This window comes from Pelobates fuscus, chromosome 4 (assembly GCF_036172605.1).
Source record: "Pelobates fuscus isolate aPelFus1 chromosome 4, aPelFus1.pri, whole genome shotgun sequence".
Taxonomy (NCBI): domain Eukaryota; kingdom Metazoa; phylum Chordata; class Amphibia; order Anura; family Pelobatidae; genus Pelobates; species Pelobates fuscus.
The window spans coordinates 223,508,465-223,530,064 of NC_086320.1; the positions used below are offsets into that span (position 1 = coordinate 223,508,465).

Genomic DNA, 21,600 nt, shown 5'->3' on the forward strand with positions numbered 1-21,600 from the left:
AGTGAACTCTGGCAAAAAATTATTAGGGGGTACCCAGTCATCTGCACCATGTTCAACATTAGGGGAATCGGCGATTTCCCCTGATGGTCCTGCAGTATCTGGCACATAGTCCTTGTCCCCTGTGCCACTCCCTGCGTCACTCTCTGAGGCAGCCGCTAACAGGGCATAAGCCTTCTCTGCGCTATACTTTCTAAACATGGTCTGATATGGTAATAAACAAACTAAAATAAATAAACTTAAATTTTTTTTTTTACCCCTAACTAAATTCCCCAATTTACACTAAATTCCACCCAACTAACTAAATCACAAATTAATAAAATAAAATGTAACCCCTTGGTGTTAAAAAATGAACTTTAACCCTTGAATGTAAAAAAATAAATAAAAAAAAAATTATCACAGTAAAGTACTGTGACCTGTATATTGATCACTGCTAACAGTGATCAAGCACCAGGGAAAGGGTTAATCTTTATTTATTTATTTTTGTTGTGCATGTTATACATTGCAATGTCATACGCCACAACAGCGTGTCTAAGAATGTACTTAAGTTTAACAGTGGAATTGCAAATTTTTGTATAATTATAACAAACATCAGCTTGGCTAAACAGTGAAGTCATTAAAATAAAAATGAAAAGGTAGCTTATCATAGCAGTTATAACTGAATACATCCTCGCTAGTGTTGCGAGTTAACTAGCTGTGAGTACCATAAAATAACATATGAACTAATTGATACAGGCTAGGTCTAGCTTTTATACATGGACGCTCTGCGTGATGGAGGCGGAATGCGCACCAGTGTCGGAGATGCGCCTCTAGTGGCTGTCCGTAAGACAGCCACTAGAGGCAGAATTAACCCCAAATGTAAACATAGCAGTTTCTCTGAAACTGCTATGTTTACATCTGAAGGGTTAAAACCTGAGGGACCTGGCACCCAGACCACTTCATTGAGCTTAAGTGGTCTGGGTGACTACAGTGTCCCTTTAAGTAAGGAAACGCCTTTGTGAAAAGAGGGGGTAGAGTCTTGCTGCAAAAATTGCAAAGCACGTGTCTGTGATGGGATTTCAGCAAAGCCCAAAATTTGTAGGCTGAAAAATCCATGTGGCACATGCAAGTACACGTATCTGTTGCATCAGGTTACATATAGCTAAGTGACTGTCATTAATGTACTGAGCATGTGCAAGAACTGAAGCTGCATTCCATTCTCCTAATTAGCCACGTTGCCTGCCCATATAAGGTGATCTTGTATATCCTGTTTGTTGATTGGTGTAAGAGTATGAATGGGGGATGCATATGTTATAAAAAGCCTCTACACCATGTGTTCAGGGCTCAGACATTTTGAACAGGAGTTCAGCTGAGACCCGATCGGTGAGAATAAAGACCGTTACTTCCTGAACAGACCTGCGTCCGACTCTTTGTGCTTGGCTTCTTCAGTGTTACCCGGTAACATAACTGGTGCATTGGCCGGGAACCTCATCGTTAGGGAAACCAGCGCAAAGATCTTAGACGGTAAACTTTTACCCAGTCTTCCACGGCAACATCCCTGGACTATTACTGCGTGGACCTCTCTTCGTCTCGGCACCACTCTGCATAGTGAGTATCTGGGTGTCCCGTCGATGAATTTCGAACCCCATGTCCAGGAACTTAAGGTTACCCACTAGGAGTAAAATCTGTACGGGGGGGGGGGGGAGAAGAGACGAAGGTACACTGTCTTAAAGCTGAACGCTCTGTAGCTAGCCCGTTTAGCATAGGGTCTGTTTGTCTGGCTGAATTCTGGTGTATATATGTTCAGTCGGACTCCGGTATCTAGACTATGTGAACTCTGTTGTAAATTTCTTTCACTAGATTGTGGATATTGGAATGTGGAGACTAGCCGAACCCTGGTGTAAATTCCTTTCGCTAGATCTCAAGGTGCTGTCAAGTTTAGAATATTGTTTGGGTTAATTCTGATGTAAATATTGTATAGTCAAGCTATAGTCGGTAATATGTATGTCTTGCTAAAATGTTTGAGCTTTGTTATTTAGCGGACTTGTAAAAAGTGTAGATAGTGTTTAATTATGCACAACACCATAACCACTGACTGATACCACAACTAATGACATAATCACAATACTATAAATACTGACTGACATTGTAATTACAACACCATAACTACTGACAGTACTATGACCACTGACCGTTGATACAAAGTTGTTGAAATGTTATGCGATCGGATGGTTTATGTTGATTAACTCTATAATAATAGTATGATTTGATAATTGATCAGATTTGATTTATAATTGTATCGTTTTTGGTGGGTTTTGATTTTGTTTTGTATGTATGAGACGTCGTAATGTGAAACGTGTGAGGATCCTGTGCGTGCGTGAACGTGTGTGTTTTGGCCTGGTAACCGCGCCATGTGGTGCTAGTGATAAGGAGATTGGTGTGTCTTTTGAAACTGTGTTCGTATATTTGTGTTGTTTTGAATCAGACTCTCCGTTGAAATTATGGGTGCGTCTGATTCAAAAATTGTTGATTCGTTGTCGTGTATGTTAAAAAAAAACTTTTCTAAAGGGATATGCTGCTTGTGATTATGGTGAAACGCTGTCCCCAAAAAGGTTGACTACCCTTTGTAGTAGAGAGTGGCCTGTTCTGGTAGCCAAATGGCCTCCACGTGGCAGTCTTGATCCAGATTCAGTGCACCAGGTTTATACAGTTGCCGGGACTTTACGATCAGTTTCCGTATATCGATATTTGGAAACATATTGTTGAAAAACTGCCTAAAATGGATCTAGCTGTGCCACGAGGAACAATGCCGCCTCATGGTTGCTAGAACTCGCCTGACCATTAAGACCTTAACTTCGCCTATTTTGGAAACCCCCCCCCCCCTCTCCCCCAGCTAATGGAAGCCGCAAACAGGGTTTATATGAATAGTGAAGCTGAAACAAAGTGTGAGGAGGAACGCAAGATGAAAAATGTTAGCAGTTGCTATTACAGCTGTAGGTAGACAGGGAGGGGAGGTGAGATTAGAATGAACAGGCTACCATTAGACAGAAATCAATGTGCGTATTATAGAGAGGAAGGACATTGGAAGAGTGACTGCCCACAGAGGGGATATATAGCAGGTGGTAGACAAGATGAGAGAATGGGACGAAGTGGTTATAGAGGTGGCTATAGAGATAGAGGAAGAGGAAGTTTTGGAGGGAGCAACGGTAGTAACAGAGGGGACGTTCAGGAAGGTAGATACTATCCCCCTACTCAGAGAGCAAGGGATAGGGACGATAGGGTCTTTGTGGGTCTGGCTGATACAGTCATGGAGGACTATTGATACAGACCGGGCTCCATCCCCCTTGGCCGAGCGGAGCCTATGGTCGAAGTAACAATAGGGGGAAAGAGAAGTCCCTTTATGATTGACACGGGTGCTGAACATTCTGTTGTGACCAAATTGGTAGCTCCTCCCTCTGGAAAGACTGTAACTGTGATAGGAGCTACTGGGAAAGGCACTGTTAGATCCGTTCTCAGGAGTCGTACTTGCATACTAGGAGGCCATTTATTTTAAGCACCAGTTCCTATATATGCCGGAGTGTCCAATTCAACTGCTAGGACGAGATCAACTGTCAAAGCTTCAAGCACAAATAACCTTTCTACCCAATGGATCAACGTCTCTGCAGTTCAATAAAATCACCGGGCATGTTATCAGTACTGTTGCCAAAAGGAGAAGATTGGTGTTTCTATTCTACAATGATAAACAAAAACCCAAAGAGTAAGGGATCATTATTTGATATTCCAGGAGTATGGGCAGAAAATAATACTCCGTGACTTGCCCGTAATATCCCACCAATACTTATTGAACTAAAGCTTGGGGCATATCCCGTTAGCCTTCGTCAGTACCATATACCACAGAAGGCCAAGAAAAATATACAGACATACTTGGATAAGTTTGTGAAGTATGGCATCTTGAAATTCTGTACCTCCCCCTTGGAACACTCCACTGTTATCTGTTCAGAAGCCGGGATCTGATGAGTATCGTCCTGTACAAGATTTAAGAGAGGTTAATAATGCAGTGGTTAACATACACCCAGTGGTATCCAACCCCTATAATTTGCTTGCCTTAATTCCAGGTGGTGCAACCTACGATACAGTCTTGAATCTCAAAGATGCTTTCTTCTGTCTCAGTTGCCGCTGAAAGTCAGTGCATCTTTGGATCAGGTTACCACAAGGGTTTAAGAATTCACCTACCCTATTAGGATCTGCGTTAAGCCAAGATTTACAAGATTTTAAATCCATCTCAGGGAAAATGTGTACTACTTCAGTATGTGGATGATCTCTTAATAGCTGCAATTACCAAAGAGATGTGTCAACAAGCAACTCTTGATTTTCTTCATATGTTATGGAAGGCAGGATACAAGGTATCTAGGAAGAAGGCGCAACTGTGTCAGTCAACTGTCAAGTATTTAGGATTCCATATTTCAGAAGGTCAAAGAACAATGGGACCTTTGAGAAAAGAAGCTGTATGCCGCATACCTGTACCAATGAATAGAAGACAAGTTCGAGAATTCTTGGGAGAAGCTGGATTCTGTAGAATATGGATTCCTAATTATGCGATACTGGCAAAACCCTTGTATGAAGCTGTAAAAGGCACAGAACATGATCCCTTCCTATGGACTACAGAGCAACAGAAGTCATTTGAGGAAATCAAGAAAGCACTTATGAGTGCCCCAGCCCTTAGCCTACAAGACCATACGCGCCCTTTCTTTCTGTATGTACATGAGCAATGGAAAATGGCTGTAGGAGTGTTGACACAATACTTGGGATCATGGCAACGACCTGTAGCATACATGTCCAAGCAGCTGGTTGCAGTGGCTAGTGGTCTTCCTCCGTGTTTAAGAGCAGTGGCTGCTGCAGCTTTGTTGATAACGGAGGCCGATAAACTTACATTGGGTCAGGAACTCTATGTACCAGTACCTCACGCAGTACAAACTCTATTGGATTACAAAGGTAATCATTGGTTCAGCAATTTCAGAATGACTAAGTATCAGGCTATGTTATGTGAGAATCCGAGAGTACATCTTGAGACTTAATCCAGCTACCTTGTTGCCACAAATTACTGAAAGTCAACATGACTGTCTGGAAATAATGGATGAAGTATTCTCTAGCAGGCCTGATCTCCATGATTTCCCAATCCAGAATCCGGATATACAATACTACACGGATGGTAGCAGTTTCGTTAAAGAAGGAATCCGCTATGCAGGTTATGCAGTGACCACTATAGACAAGGTGATAGAAGCATGACCATTGTTAAGAGGAACCTCAGCACAAAAAACAAATTAATTACGCCAACAAGGGCATTGCAACTATCTGAGGGACTGAGAGTGAATATTTATACTTACTCAAGATATTCCTTCCTAACAACACATGCCCACGGAGCATTATATAAGGAAAGAGGACCCCTTAATTCAGAGGTGAAAGAAATCGAGAAAGCCGCTGAAATACTTAAATTGTTGGAGGCAGTATGGGAGCTGAAGGAAGTCAGTATTATACATTCCAGAGCACATCTGGAAGGCGATAGTGATATAATACGAGGTAATCGTACGGCAGATAGTGCTGCCAAACAAGCTGCAGAATCAAGACAGGAAGATAAAATGAGTTACGTTACTGCTCTTATACCAGCACCTTTGTCCCAATGGACTCCAGTGTACAAATCTCAAGAGAAGGAATGGCTGAAAACTGAACCTGGTAAATACTTGGAGAATAATTGGTATCAGTTAGAAGATGGAAGAATAGTTATTCCCGCATCTTTGGCCATAGAAATTGTTCAGAACTTCCATAGCAGTACACATTCAGGAAGAGATAATATGGAAGACTCTCACAGCAAACACTTCTATATACCAGGATTATCTAAGCTTACCCAAGCTATTGTCAGAAGATGTGTACATTGCGCTCAAAACAACGCAAGACAAGGCCCTGTTAAGCCTCCTGGAGTTCAGTACATGGGAGGACTTCCCATGTCAGACTTACAAGTAGATTACACGGTTATGCCTAAATCTGGAGGATATCGTTACTTGCTGGTAGCGGTATTTACTTACTCTGGATGGGTGGAGGCCTGTCCACCCCGTACAGAAAAGGCAGGAGAAGTTGTACGGTTTCTGCTACGGGAAATTATACCTAGATATGGTCTTCCGTGTTCTATAGGGTCTAATAATGGTCCTGCATTTGTTCATCAATGTCTGCAACAGCTAACCCACGTGCTTAGTATTAAGTGGAGACCTCATACGGCTTATAGACCTCAGAGTTCTGGAAAACTGGAAAGAATGAATAGAACAATAAAGACTCAGTTCGCTAAAATGTGCCAGGAAACTCAGCTTAAATTGAATGTTCTTTTGCCAGTAGCATTATTGCACATTCATAATACTCCCACCAGAAGGATGGGACTTTCCCCATTTGAAATCATGTATGGGCGTCCACCTCCCATACTTAGCAATTTACGAGGACATTTATATCAGCTGGGCGATGGAATTACTCGGCAGCAGGTTGTGGAGTTGGGTAGAACTATGGAGGAGGTACAGAAATGGGTGCAAGATAGGTTACCTATATATCCACCTGTTCAATCTTATCATCCGGGTGACCAAGTATGGATAAAAGAATGGAATACTGTTCCATTGGGCCCGAAATGGAGAGGTCCTTATACTGTTCTTTTGTCTACGCCAACAGCTGTAAAGGTAGCAGAAGTGACTCCTTGGATTCATCATTCTAGGGTTAAACAGCAGAATCTTGGCAAGTTACTTCAGATCCTGAGAATCCTTGTAAGATCCGGTTAAAGCGAACGACCGAGTCCCTGAAGTTGGACTAAACGTGATTTGAGGAAGTACGAGGCGATATTTGAAATACCGTGGTTGAGGAAGATGTTAGAGAGCAGCAAGTAGGTGTTTTGACGGCCATAATAAAGCCTGACTACCTACCTACGTTTCATAGCCAGAGTGTCTCGTAGGGACCTCTGTGAAGGGAAGAGAGGATCAGACGGACAACATTCCTTGCAGCCCTCACAAGAGGAAGCTGAGGTGCCATTGCACGGTCGAAAAAGAGGATGAAGACTTCCAACATAATGTATTTCTTTGTGTATTTTAGTGTTTTTATAATATATCAGGAATGTAAAGGTGAGAACATACATAGCTGTGTTAGTTGTATTAAGACTAAACAGGTAATCAGATATCACAAACCCTTATTTGGCACTCGCATTTTGAATGTAAAGGATCTGTGTCTAGATGTAGGTACTTAGACACTGATTATAGTGTGTGTCAGCCAGTATCAGGTGGACCCAAGTGTTTTGATCCCCAGTTCAAACCTCATACAATCTGGTTGGTTTTCTGAAATACCTACTCTCAAGGGACATTGATAAGTAGAACTTTGTTAAGTACTATATATTCCACTGGCATCCTACTATTTAATGCATGTAAGGCAATTTCAGGCAGTAGAAAACCTTGGAATGTGTGAGGTAACCTTAAGTGGGAACGAACTTATGGGTTCAATGATACTTATGCCGTAGTAAAAGATCTACTGATCCGGTTTGTCCTAATAGGGACTTCAACTTTTGCCTATATTGGTCATGTGTAGGTTGGGCAACCTGGGGAAAGACAGTAGGCCAAGATATGATAATTCAAAGGTTACCTACTACACCTCAATGTAAAACAATGGACTGTAATCCTGTACATATAACAAGTTCCAATCCACAGCAGATTATTAATAAGTTTGGGAATCTTTTCAGTTTCCAAATATATGGTATATATATATATCCAGACTGTCACTCAACCCAAAAAACACAAATAAAATATTACCAGGGTGCATCCAGGCCAGTAGATATGAAGGTAAGAAACAGGAACACTCTTGGATTTTTCAAATGCGTATTAACCGTTTAACCACAAATCAACATCAACGTTTCAACCCTTCAGGGTCTTTATCAAGATAGTGCACATGAAGTACAAATATATACATAATAATTAATAAACTTACCCCACCTGTGTGAAGTGATTCCGGAAATCAAAGCAGCCGGACGGAGTGTGTGCATAGTGAAATGAACGCCTGCGTCATGACGTTCAAACATGCGTGCGTAGTGACGTGCATGCGTCAAAACGTGTCCCCCCGCATGGTGACGTCATTGCGTATAGTGTACAGCGTAACCCTAGTAACCACACCATGTCCCCGTGCAGCCAAGCCTTCAAGGAGGAACAGACTACTGCAAACATGCAAATAACTCAATCGATAAGGGAGATAGAGATCAGCACAGGAGAGACACATTGCTGAAATAAAGCCAGTTCTAATACATGAAAAATATATTGAAAAATATATATGTAAAAATTAGTGTTAGTGGGGGGCGGAGCCAAGCAGCAGAGCAGACAAGTCGCATGGCACAGCAGCTCCTGCGACTCAACTACAAAATAAGCCTATTTCTCTGGAAAATACCGACCAAAACAGCTAAAAATCCCAGGCCATAGAGGGGGAACCAATATGTGACGGAAGAGTAAAAAACAAAAATCCGACCAGCCAAGACAGGGCCTCGACATCGGAGCCATGTGGAGACAGGCTCATGGAGCTGCCGGGCCCAAGATGGCCGAATACCCAGACACTTACTCAGACCTGTCGGACGATTTCTCCCAGGGGGAGGACACACTCATCCCTCCTAGATTACCGGCGACTACACCCAAACCCCCGGATCCCGATAATGCACCAGTCACTACAGCGGTGCTTAAAGCAATATTGGCGGATCTGCAGTCTACACTCCAGGCGGAAATGGCAGGCCTCCGCACAGACCTCCAGGGAATAACTGGGAGACTGAGTACCCTGGAAGAGGCCTCCACTACCACAGCGACCCAAATTACCTCTATGCAACGAGAGATACAGGGCCTGCAAACGAAATCAGAGGCTTTCGAGCGGTGGTTCGCTAACCTAAAGATACGGGGCATACCAGAGGACGAACTGCCGCACTTTGCACGAAGATTCATAGCGGCACTAATGCCAACTCGGCAAGCAAAAGCCATCAGCTTGGATGGCATCCACAGGATCCCTAAACCTGCCAAGGCCCCAACAGCGGCCTCCAGAGACACTATAATCCACTTTCAACGCAGGGAGGACAGAGCGGCACTGATGGCGGCGACAAAAAAAAAAAAAAAAAATCACACCCAGTACTCCTTTGAGTCTATGTCACTCACCTTTTTCACGGACTTGACCGGCAGCACACTGGCGTGGAGGAGGTCGCTCAGACCGTTCACTCGGCTACTCCAACAAAAAGGCACAGCATACCGGTGGCGCCTCAACCGCTCCTTATTGATATACCAAGGCGAGAAAACACACAAGGTTTACGACCTCCAGGGAGCGCAAGATCTGCTGACCACATTGGGCCTGCCTCAGGATGCCATGCACCTCACGACATCCACCGGGACCACCACGACACGGCATAGATGGGATCTAGACCAGGTGAACACCTTTGTCCCGCGACGGCATGGACAAGGATCCCCTACTGTTAACCCACCATGAAGAACCAAGGGACTCGGACCTTACGTTCAGACTCTGGCCGGGACTGTTAGACCCAACCATAACAGAGAACTTTCTCTGTTCTATCAGTTACTTTAATCGTTCAACTCACTTTACCCGTTTTGTTATGCTTATTAATGCTCATCACTGAATTCCTCACTAGCAATGCGTGTGAAATGAGGCCAGTGACTCACACACAAAACACACATACCTAGGTCAACCATAAGATAGAGGCACACTCTCTCTCCCCCCACCCCCCGTCAACAATAAGCGAATATATAATGACGAATACATACCAACAGTGGACGGAAGGGGTTAACTCACCCCTCGCAACCGGATACCTTTTAAGCCTCACAAGCACACTACCGGCATCATTGGGGAAGTACCTAATCCACACTACATTGCCTATATTGCCTAAGTTTCACCTCAAGCCACTCATACCACATGCGTGCACCAACACCTTACACGCCAGGTACTCACCGGTTGTCTAGAAGATGATCCCATAAACACGTTCTCAGTACACATTGAGCAATCTACCGAGGCTTTTGTAACCCTGCCTACCAAGTGTACATCATTTCTCACACCAATTTACGTTACTAGTTGGATATTTAGCTTGTTTATCCATAAAGCTAGCAATACACAGCCTGTTATTTTCAGACGAGGGAATCAGCGGACTGTGATCAGGTCACTGACCAGTAAAGCTCCTATTAACCCGGAGTTTTCAGTTTTCAGTTTTCACTAAGCATGCTTATAATGCCCTTTGCCATGTATTACTGTTCTATCAAGTTGATTTCAAGTAGACCTAGCTATACCTTACAACGCATAAACCTAGCGTGTCTAGATACCACAGCGATGTTATTTTCTGTTATATGCAAACCTAACTATACCTTACAAAACATAAACCTTACACAGTAATGTTATTTAATGTCATGTGACAAACCTAGCTATACCTTACAAAGCATAAAAATAGCATGTCTAGATAACACAACAATGATATTTTCAGTTATGAGACAGATCTAGCTAAACCCTGCAAGGCCTAGACCTTGCATGTTTGGACAAATCAGCTATGTTAAATCCAGTTATTTGACAGATCTAGCGATAGGATCCTCGGCTGTTTAATGACCAACCTATCATTAAATATAAACTGTGCTCGAATCCACATGTACCTCTATGTACACCTGTCAATTCTGCGTTGGAGGAGTGCCTTTGGGGTACCTCACAACTGTTTGTTATTAGATTATGCACTACAAAAAATAAAGAATTAAAAAAAAAAAAAATAGTGTTAGTGTATGCAATGCATAAATAAATGACAGAATATGTGTATAAAAAATTGACTCAATAAAAAAATAAAAAAGAGTAAAAAAAGAGTAAAACTAAGAAAAATGTAAAAGATATACATGAGATATGTGTATGTAAGCATGAGTGTATAAACCGATATGTGAAAAGGTATGAGTGAATCTAATAGAAAATGTAATGAAAGTGTGGAAAAATATACAGAAGAAGAAAAAATGAAAATAATAATAATAATAAAAATAAAGATAAAAAATAAAAAATAAGAATAAGAATGATAAAAAATATATAGAATAATATAGAATAAAAATATAAATAAAATATAAAAACAGAATATAAAATAAAAAATAAACAATAAAATATAAAAAAATAAAAAAATATATATGAAAACCCAAGTGAACATGAAAAACTCCTCAAACGTGATAGTGAAACAATATGCATGTATACACGCACAGAATGGACTATCTGAAGCAGTAAGTATATAACCAACCACACTGTAAGAATCGTACAGATGATCAACTCAATAATTAATATTTACCCATCTCACATAGATGGGAGATAATTTATACTAATGTTGAGATATATATATATAATTAAATCTCAATACTCTCATAAAAATAAATACAGAAAAAGAAAAAAGGAAAGAAAAAAACAGGACATGGCCGGTAGAGATATATACAAATGAATAAGCTCTTAACTCTTAACGTATATAAAAACTAAAAATTAACACCTATTGGCTGTAACAATTAATGTAGATCAAATAATCTGAATCTAAACAGAGAATATAACAATGAGAATAGTAATGAACTAACGAGTTTCCAAAAATGGAGAAAATGAAATGTATTCATTAAGTCCCCTGGGTTGTAGGGTGTCCAATTGTTTAATCCAGAAGGTCTCTTTCTGGAGCAATAATCTGGAGCGGTCACCTCCTCTCGTAAGGGTTGGTATCATATCGATGAGAATAAATTTCAAGGTGGGTAATCTGTGGTTAAATTCCAAAAAATGCTTGGAATTGCTTAAATGGGGCCTTCTCCTGCGGTGAGTGGGGCAGACGGCCGCTGCCCCACTATCCTGCACCACGGAACCCAGCTGAGGGTGCAGACCGGCACAAACGCGGCCCCGTTCCCCCCCCTTTGGACCGGTGGGGGTGATCCCGGTCCTCACCCTGTGGCCCTGAACAAGCAATAGAGGCCAGAGAGCCCAACCGCCGCACCTAAAATGGAGGGCGCCATGTGCGCAGCCGGCGAAGGGAAGACCTGCTTACCACCAAGGTGGCTTATGCCTCACACTCAAACCGCATGGAGAGTTGGCGAAACCAGCACTGCTCTGGTGCGCTGGGGAGACAACAGCTACACTGGGCATACGACACACAAAGAAGCGAAAATACTCGCCTGAAGAGACCGCGCAAACCAACACCTCTGCTGGGAGACCGATCCGGCAATCACCCACAAGCCAGCCTGCACCAAGACGGACCGGTAAGCGGCAGCACCCCGCAGAACACACCCAGCTCCCGATCAGGGCAGACACCAGCCACAGATGACCAAGAGAGGCAAGCCCACAAAAATACTGGGACAACACTGGGGAACCAAACGAAATCTACAGAATAAACCACGGACAAACCTAGCTGTGAAGCCTGTCTGGAAGGACTCTTGCCCCCTGCAAATAAGTCACAGCAGAGCAGGCATCGGATCACAATCAGGACTGCCCCTAGCTGAAAAGCCTTGAGCCCGCCAGGATACCAACACCTTCCCACTGAGGCGGCCTGGGAAACTCTGATCATCCAGGGTGACAACCTCGTTAGAATCTTTGGCTTGTATAAGATGTTCTTACCAGCTTAACTTGCAATGATTTACTTTTACTCTGTTGAATAACCTGTAACTATAGCACAGTTTACTTATTGCTAATATGTGCCTAGCTTGTTGCCTCTAACCTAGGGTAGGAATATGCAGAACCAGTATGAATGCCACAGAGTGATTTCCCAGAATGCATACCATACTAAGCAAAGTGCCCTACTAGACTCAAGAAACCAGTAATGCTTCATAGAATGTCTCAGCAAACCTGTTAACCTTAATTATAAAAAGTGATGTAATCCCGACATTTTATATTCTAGCTTCAACCTAATATTAGTGTCAAGTATACTCTCATGGAAAGTCTTTAACTACTGCTTGCTCTATACATGTCACTATGGTCTCCTTTACTAAGCATTCATGAGGGAAAAATCAGTGACGTACACACACAGTTCTCATATGTTTCTGTACCTATAGAAAATGGGCAGCGTACTCTGCTAACCTAATCACATACACAATTAAGCCTGTTAACTAACTGAGTTGTTGATTTCTATATGTAGTGAATATGCTTCAGTAATCTTTAAATTTTAAAAATGTGCAAGACCAATCCTGTACCTCTATGTTTCAATGTTTCATAATACGCTGGAGGACTGCCTTTGGGGTACCTCCCAAGCGACTGTATAATGCCTCTGCACTACAAAAATAAAGAATTAAAAAAAAAAAAAATCTTAAAAAGGTAAAGAACCACTCTGTCCATAGCAATACTGCAAAAATCATCTGGGGAAGAAAAATGCCCGAAGCTCACTGAATCTTTTAGCTGATCTGACAGCCACCAAGAAGTCGACCTAGAGAAACAAAATCTGTAAGGGACACCTCTTCCAAAAGATTGAAAGAGGGACACAAAGAGCTGGAAAAATCAAGGATAAACCCTAGGCAGGAAAAAAAACAGATCTTTCGGAGGATGTCTGGACCTGACCGATTACAACAAACCTATAGATTAACAAACTGATGCAAAATCTTTCCCAGTGAGTCTTAGGACTGAGGCTTGAACTTCAAAGCAGAAAGACCCAGGTCTGCAGAAAAAACTTCCAGAAAAAAAATTAAAACATGGGTCTTAGAGACGGATGAACATGCGGGCAATGGTGTTCCCACCATCAAAAAAGAAACTTGACCTTTATATGAAAGGAAACCGAAAAAGCAGGAAGTCTAGTTTAACCTGAACTTCTACAGAACCCTAGGTTAGATTCCTGTTTATTATGAGATTGCACGAGATTGGAAGTTCCCACTGTGTGGAGGCCATCTTCTTGAACGTCAGGAACCTTGTTTGGCCAAGAGTAGAATAAGAACCAGGATAAAGTTCCGACTGCCCTAATTTTTGAAGAATCCTTGGAAATAGTGTCAGCGGAAGAAACCAAACTCTCTGATTCCAATTACCTCTGCCGAGCCTGACGGCTATGTAATTGTCGATCCCTCTGAAAAGAAATCTGCCGAAATATCTACTAGATATTTTTGCACCACAGCAAAATAACCGCCTACAGGTGATAAAGAGCGCCTACTCTGATTCCTCCTTGCCAGTTGGCGTATAAACCCATTGTACACGAGTCCATTTGAATCTATATGGCCTTCCGCTGCATCCACTGACTGGAGGGGTGAAGGCCGAAAGCACGGCTGAAACCCCCGAAACTGCAGATTTTCCCTTAACCTAAACCTCGAAGTATGATGGAAAGTAGATGAGCTCACCAAACAGTTTCGACACAATCTGTAGTAAACTTCAGACGCAAGAAACATGCCTCCTGAAAGGAATTCTGAGAATTTACACCAAGAAAGAGCTTTTACACGATTTTTTTTCCCCCAATTATTCCCATCTAGAGCCTCTACCTTTCCCGACTAGGCTGATAGAATCTCCCATTTAGAGTCCACTAAAGGACTAAGCTCAGATGGAACAATATATCTTTCAAATCCGTATCTGCTTCTACCAACTCCCTTACTCTATGTTTGGAAAAAGAAAACCAACAACCTGTTGGACTGAAACACGAGACTAAGGAACTCCTTGAAATGTAATAAGGATCCCTGGATGTCTGGTAGAATTGATGGTGTCAGACATGTCTACCTCTGTTCTGATCCCAAATGTATCTAAATTTTAGGTGCGGTATCAGCCATCTACGTTGAGCAACCAGGAGAGAAGAAGAAAGAAAAAAAAATTGCTCTAGTTACCGCAGCACCCGCACGTAAAGCGGATAGGATTCCTAGAAATAACTAAACATGTGGATACATATATAGAGGTGGCGATCTCACAGTAACTAATGTATAGAGCAAATAGAGGATACATATACTGAGGTAGTAACCTCCTAGAACACATCCCTAGAGCATCTAGAGAATACCTATACTGAGGCTCTGTCTTCACAGAAACTCATACATAGAGCATATAGAGGATAGAATTACCGAGGTTGTGTCCTTATAGTAACTATTACATAGAGCATTATACTGAGGCTGTGTCCTCATAACTCCAACATAGAGTATATAGAAATTACATATACTGAAGCCGAACCCTGATAGAAACACATATGGAGCATATATAATATAGCATAAAGTGGCTACATAGTAAGAGGCAGTGTCCTTCTAATAACTCATACCTAGAGACTATAGTTAGTACATATACTGAGGCAGAGTCCACATAGTAACTCATACAAAGCGCCTATGGTGGGAACATATACCGAAGCTGAGATCTCACGTAAACTCAACCTAGAGTATATAGTGGATACATCTACAGAGGTTGTGTCCTCTTAAAAACTCATACATAGAGCATGTAGTGGGTATATAGACTGAGGCCGAGTCTATATAGTAACTATACATAGGGCATAAAGTGGATGCATATACTGAAGCTGAGTCCCCACATCAACGCGTCGTAGAGCATATAGTAGATACATATAGAGAGGCAGAGACCTCATAATAACTCCTACATAGAGCATCTAGTGTAGGGATCGACCGATATTGATTTTTTAGAGCCGATACCGATACTCTGTGAACTTTCAGGCCGATAGCCGATATAATTTGCCGATATTCTGTACATTTACCATTTTGGAAAATAAAAAACTATTTCTAAAGGTAAATGCACAAAATATACATGCCACGTGTAGTGGATGCAGTGTGTTTAGACAGGGGAGCTGTGTATGTGTGTGTAGTGGATGCAGTGTTTGTGCAGTGTGTGTGTAGTGGATGCAGTGTTTGTGCAGTGTGTGTGTAGTGGATGCAGTGTGTGTTTGTGTAGTGTGAGTGGTGTGGATGCAGTGTGTGTTTGTGTAGTGTGAGTGGTGTGGATGCAGTGTGTGTTTGTGTAGTGGATACAGTGTATTTGTCTAGTGTGTGTAGTGGATGCAGTGTGTATTTGTCTAGTGTGTATATAATGAAAGCAGCGTGTTTGTGTAGTGTGTGGGTAGTGTGCGTAAAGTGAATGCTGTATATACTAAATGCAAAGTGTGTGTGTTTGTGTAGTGTGTGCATATAAGGAATGCAGAGTGTGTGTATTTGTGTTGAGTGTATAGTGAATGTAGTGTGTTTATATAATGCAGAGTGTGTGTGTTTGTATAGTGTGTATATAATGCAGAGTGTGTGTAGTGTGCATTATATAAACACACTACACAAACACACTGAATTATATAAACACACTGCACAAACACACACTGAATTATATAAACACACTACACAAACACACTGTGTATATAATGCAGTGTGTTTGTGTAGTGTTTATATAATGCAGTGTGTTTGTATAGTGTGTGTGTATATAATGCAGTGTGTTTGTATAGTGTGTGTATATAATGCAGTGTGTTTGTATAGTGTGTGTATATAATGCAGTGTGTGTATATATAATACAGTGTGTATTATATACACACACTGCATTATATATACAAACACACTGAATTATATACACAGTGTGTATGTGTATAATAATAGTGTATGTGTGAGGGGGCATTTTTTATTAAAAAAAATATATATATTTTTATATTAATTTTTTTTAATATATTTAATTATTATTATTTATTTTTTGTTGTCCCCCCTCCCTGCTTGTTGCCTTGCCAGGGAGGGGAGATATGTTAATCCCTGGTGGTCCAGTGGCTTAGCTGGGGGAGGGGAGGTGGGGTGGGCAGCAAGCATTTACTCACCTCCCAGCAGCTCCTCCAGCTCCCCAGTGTAAATCTCGCAAGACCCGCGGCCGTCAGAGCTGGCCGCGGGTCTCGCGAGATTTACACTGGGGAGTTGGAGGAGCTGCTGGGAGGTGAGTAAACGCTTGCTGCACGCCCCCCCAGGACTGCCGGGCTTGTAATGAGCCTGGCGGTCCTGGGAGGTATTATCGGCAATATCGGTATCCCTATTGGCCGATACCGATATTGCCGAAAATACCGAATATCGGCAAAACCGATAATCGGTCGATCCCTAATCTAGTGTATACTCATTCTGAGGCTGAGCCCTTCTAGTAACTCATACATAGAGCATTTAGTGGAGATAGATAGATAGATAGGATAGAGATAATCTATACACTATATGCTCTATGTATGAGTTGCTGGGAGAAATATATATATCCGCTATATGCTCTATGACGAATTGCTGTGAGGTCTCAGATAGAGAGATAGATATAGAGATATAGAGAAAATTGCAAAAACCGGCACTCAAGGATTTAGTTCAAAGATATTTACTGTTGTAGAAATTCGACGTTTCAGCTCCTCTTGGGAGCTTTCATCATGTCCTGATGAAAGCTCCCAAGAGGAGCTGAAACGTCGAATTTCTACAACAGTAAATATCTTTGAACTAAATCCTTGAGTGCCGGTTTTTGCAATTTTCTACATTTGAGCTTCCAGAGCACCAGGTATACAAATATTTTTTATTTGGAGTGCAGGGGTTTACTATGTTTTGTGTGTATATGTATATGTATATGTATATATATATATATATATATATATATATATATATATATATATATATATATATATATAACCTCACAGCAATTCGTCATAGAGCATATAGCGGATACATATATTTCTCCCAGCAACTCATACATAGAGCATATAGTGGAGATATATATATATATATATATATATATATATATAGATATATATATAGATATATATATACACACTTATATATACTGAGTCCTCACAGCAACTCGTCATAGCATATAGAGGGTACATATACTGCTCGCAGTAACTCATACACAGAGCATATAGTGAAACACACTGTGCCTCTTTGCAGGAGATATAAGCCCTATGTCATAGGGTTAAAATGCCGAAACGCTCTTTTTTATTACCACTCTCCGCAAGGTTATAAACTCGTTTCCTTGTAGTCTTAATCTTTTCCATATGTATAAACTTTACAGAGATAATTTTAAAGTAAAGACTAGTTAATCTTACCTTAAAATACCTCTGAGCCGTGTGGGGGTTGGTGACACCGAGTACCTCTTCTGACAAGCATCCCTGCTGTCAGTGGGTACCTGCACAGCTTAGATTTTCGCTTTTTTTTTCCTTTTTAAATATAAAGCTACCGTTTTGCGCATGCGTACTAGCACAACCGGAAGCTTAGGTGTAACGCAGAACCACCCGGGCGTGCGTTTCACCGCTGTGCGCCAGATAAACTCTGCCTCCAGGAAGTATTTCCGGAATCCTTCTCGGCATAAAAGGAATCCCATCTCCACTTGCTCCGTAACCTACCAGTCGGAAGCTTTGTCTCTCAGCCTACCACCTGGGCAGCTCTCGGACCGGATCCCCCAGACCAGCAGCCTGTGTGTCTCACCATCTAGATCAGTGATGGCGAACCTATGGCACGCGTGCCACAGGTGGCACGCCGGGCCCTTTCTGTGGGCACGCGGCCATAGGTTCGCCAATAATGCAGAGTAGGCACCTGCCTGCCCAAAACGGCAGGCGCCTACTCTGCTTCCGGGTCGGGAGGCAGGGGAGGGATCTGTGATGCAGCTCCCCTGTCCTCCCGCGAGCAAGCTGTGTGAAGCGTTGCCGCGCGTTACCATGGCAACGCTCCACACAGCATCGCGCGGGAGGACAGGGGAGCTGCTGCAAAGATCCCTCTCCCTGCCTCCCGACCCGGAAGACTGCTTGCCACCACCGGACCACCAGGGATGGCTGTGTCCCCCCCTTCCTTCATTAGAGGTAAGAAGGAGGAAGGGGGGGACTGATTTAAAATACTTTATTTTTTATTAAAGCACCTTTAGCCCTACCCCCTCCACCCAGCACCCCTGCCCCCATCACAGAGTACCCCTACCCCCCCCATCACAGAGTACCCCTACCCCCCCCATCACAGAGTACCCCTACCCCCCCCCACACAGTACCCCTACCCCCCCACACACAGCACCACCCCTACCCCCCCCACACAGCACCCCTACCCCCCACAGCACCCCTACCCCCCACAGCACCCCTACCCCCCACAGCACCCCTACCCCCCACAGCACCCCTACCCCCCACAGCACCCCTACCCCCCACACACAGCACCCCTACCCCCCACAGCACCCCTACCCCCCACAGCACCCCTACCCCCCACAGCACCCCTACCCCCCACACACAGCACCCCTACCCCCCACAGCACCCCTACCCCCCACAGCACCCCTACCCCCCACAGCACCCACACACACACACACACCACCCCTCACACACACACACACACACCACCCCTCACACCCACCACCACACACACACACACCACCTCACACACACACACCACCTCACACACACACACACCACCTCACACACACACACACCACCTCACACACACACACACCACCTCACACACACCACCTCACACACACCACCTCACACACACCACCTCACACACACCACCTCACACACACCACCTCACACACACCACCTCACACACACACACCACCTCACACACACACACCACCTCACACACACACACCACCTCACACACACACACACCACCTCACACACACACACACCACCTCACACACACACACACCACCTCACACACACACACCACCTCACACACACACACACCACCTCACACACACACACACCACCTCACACACACACACACCACCTCACACACACACACACCACCTCACACACACACACACCACCTCACACACACACACACACCACCTCACACACACACACCACCTCACACACACACACCACCTCACACACACACACCACCTCACACACACACACACCACCTCACACACACACACCACCTCACACACACACACACCACCTCACACACACACACCACCTCACACACACACACCACCTCTCACACACACACCACCTCTCACACACACACACACCACCCCTTATACACACCTCTCACACACACACAGCACCCCTCATACACACACACACAGCACACACAGAAACCCTCAGACACACACAGCACCCCACACACAGCACCCCTAAATGCCCCTTAAACTACAGCCCTCAATGCAGTATGTGTGTGTGTGTATGTGTGTATTCAGCAGTCTGTGTGTGTGTGTGTGTATGTGTGTACTCAGCAGTCTGTGTGTGTGTGTGTGTGTGTGTGTGTGTACTCAGCAGTCTGTGTGTGTGTGTGTATGTGTGTACTCAGCAGTCTGTGTGTGTGTATGTGTGTACTCAGCAGTCTGTGTGTGTGTATGTGTGTACTCAGCAGTCTGTGTGTGTGTGTGTGTGTGTATGTGTGTACTCAGCAGTCTGTGTGTGTGTGTGTGTGTGTATGTGTGTACTCAGCAGTCTGTGTGTGTGTGTGTGTGTGTATGTGTGTACTCAGCAGTCTGTGTGTGTGTGTGTGTGTGTATGTGTGTACTCAGCAGTCTGTGTGTGTGTGTGTGTGTGTATGTGTGTACTCAGCAGTCTGTGTGTGTGTGTGTGTGTGTGTATGTGTGTACTCAGCAGTCTGTGTGTGTGTGTGTGTGTATGTGTGTACTCAGCAGTCTGTGTGTGTGTGTGTGTGTATGTGTGTACTCAGCAGTCTGTGTGTGTGTGTGTGTGTGTGTATGTGTGTATTCAGCAGTCTGTGTGTGTGTACTCAGCTCTCTGTGTGTGTGTGTGTACTCAGCAGTCTGTGTGTGTGTGTACTCAGCAGTCTGTGTGTGTGTGTGTACTCAGCAGTCTGTGTGTGTACTCAGCAGTCTGTGTGTGTACTCAGCAGTCTGTGTGTGTGTGTACTCAGCAGTCTCTCTGTGTGTGTACTCAGCAGTCTCTCTGTGTGTGTACTCAGCAGTCTCTCTGTGTGTGTACTCAGCAGTCTCTCTGTGTGTGTACTCAGCAGTCTCTCTGTGTGTGTACTCAGCAGTCTCTCTGTGTGTGTACTCAGCAGTCTCTCTGTGTGTGTACTCAGCAGTCTCTCTGTGTGTGTACTCAGCAGTCTCTCTGTGTGTGTACTCAGCAGTCTCTCTGTGTGTGTACTCAGCAGTCTCTCTGTGTGTGTACTCAGCAGTCTCTCTGTGTGTGTACTCAGCAGTCTCTCTGTGTGTGTACTCAGCAGTCTCTCTGTGTGTGTACTCAGCAGTCTCTCTGTGTGTGTACTCAGCAGTCTCTCTGTGTGTGTACTCAGCAGTCTCTCTGTGTGTGTACTCAGCAGTCTCTCTGTGTGTGTACTCAGCAGTCTCTCTGTGTGTGTGTACTCAGCAGTCTCTCTGTGTGTGTACTCAGCAGTCTCTCTGTGTGTGTACTCAGCAGTCTCTCTGTGTGTGTACTCAGCAGTCTCTCTGTGTGTGTACTCAGCAGTCTCTCTGTGTGTGTGTACTCAGCAGTCTCTCTGTGTGTGTGTACTCAGCAGTCTCTCTGTGTGTGTGTACTCAGCAGTCTCTCTGTGTGTGTGTACTCAGCAGTCTCTCTGTGTGTGTGTACTCAGCAGTCTCTCTGTGTGTGTACTCAGCAGTCTCTCTGTGTGTGTACTCAGCAGTCTCTCTGTGTGTGTACTCAGCAGTCTCTCTGTGTGTGTACTCAGCAGTCTCTCTGTGTGTGTACTCAGCAGTCTCTCTGTGTGTGTACTCAGCAGTCTCTCTGTGTGTGTACTCAGCAGTCTCTCTGTG

At 43.7% G+C, this 21,600-nt stretch overlaps 1 protein-coding gene across 2 annotated transcripts in view; it reads right to left on the reverse strand.

Moving 5' to 3' along the window:
* LOC134608798 (uncharacterized) overlaps positions 1–21,600 on the reverse strand; it is a 162,077-nt gene that overhangs the window by 120,484 nt on the left and 19,993 nt on the right. The gene's annotated exons all lie outside the window — the stretch shown is intronic.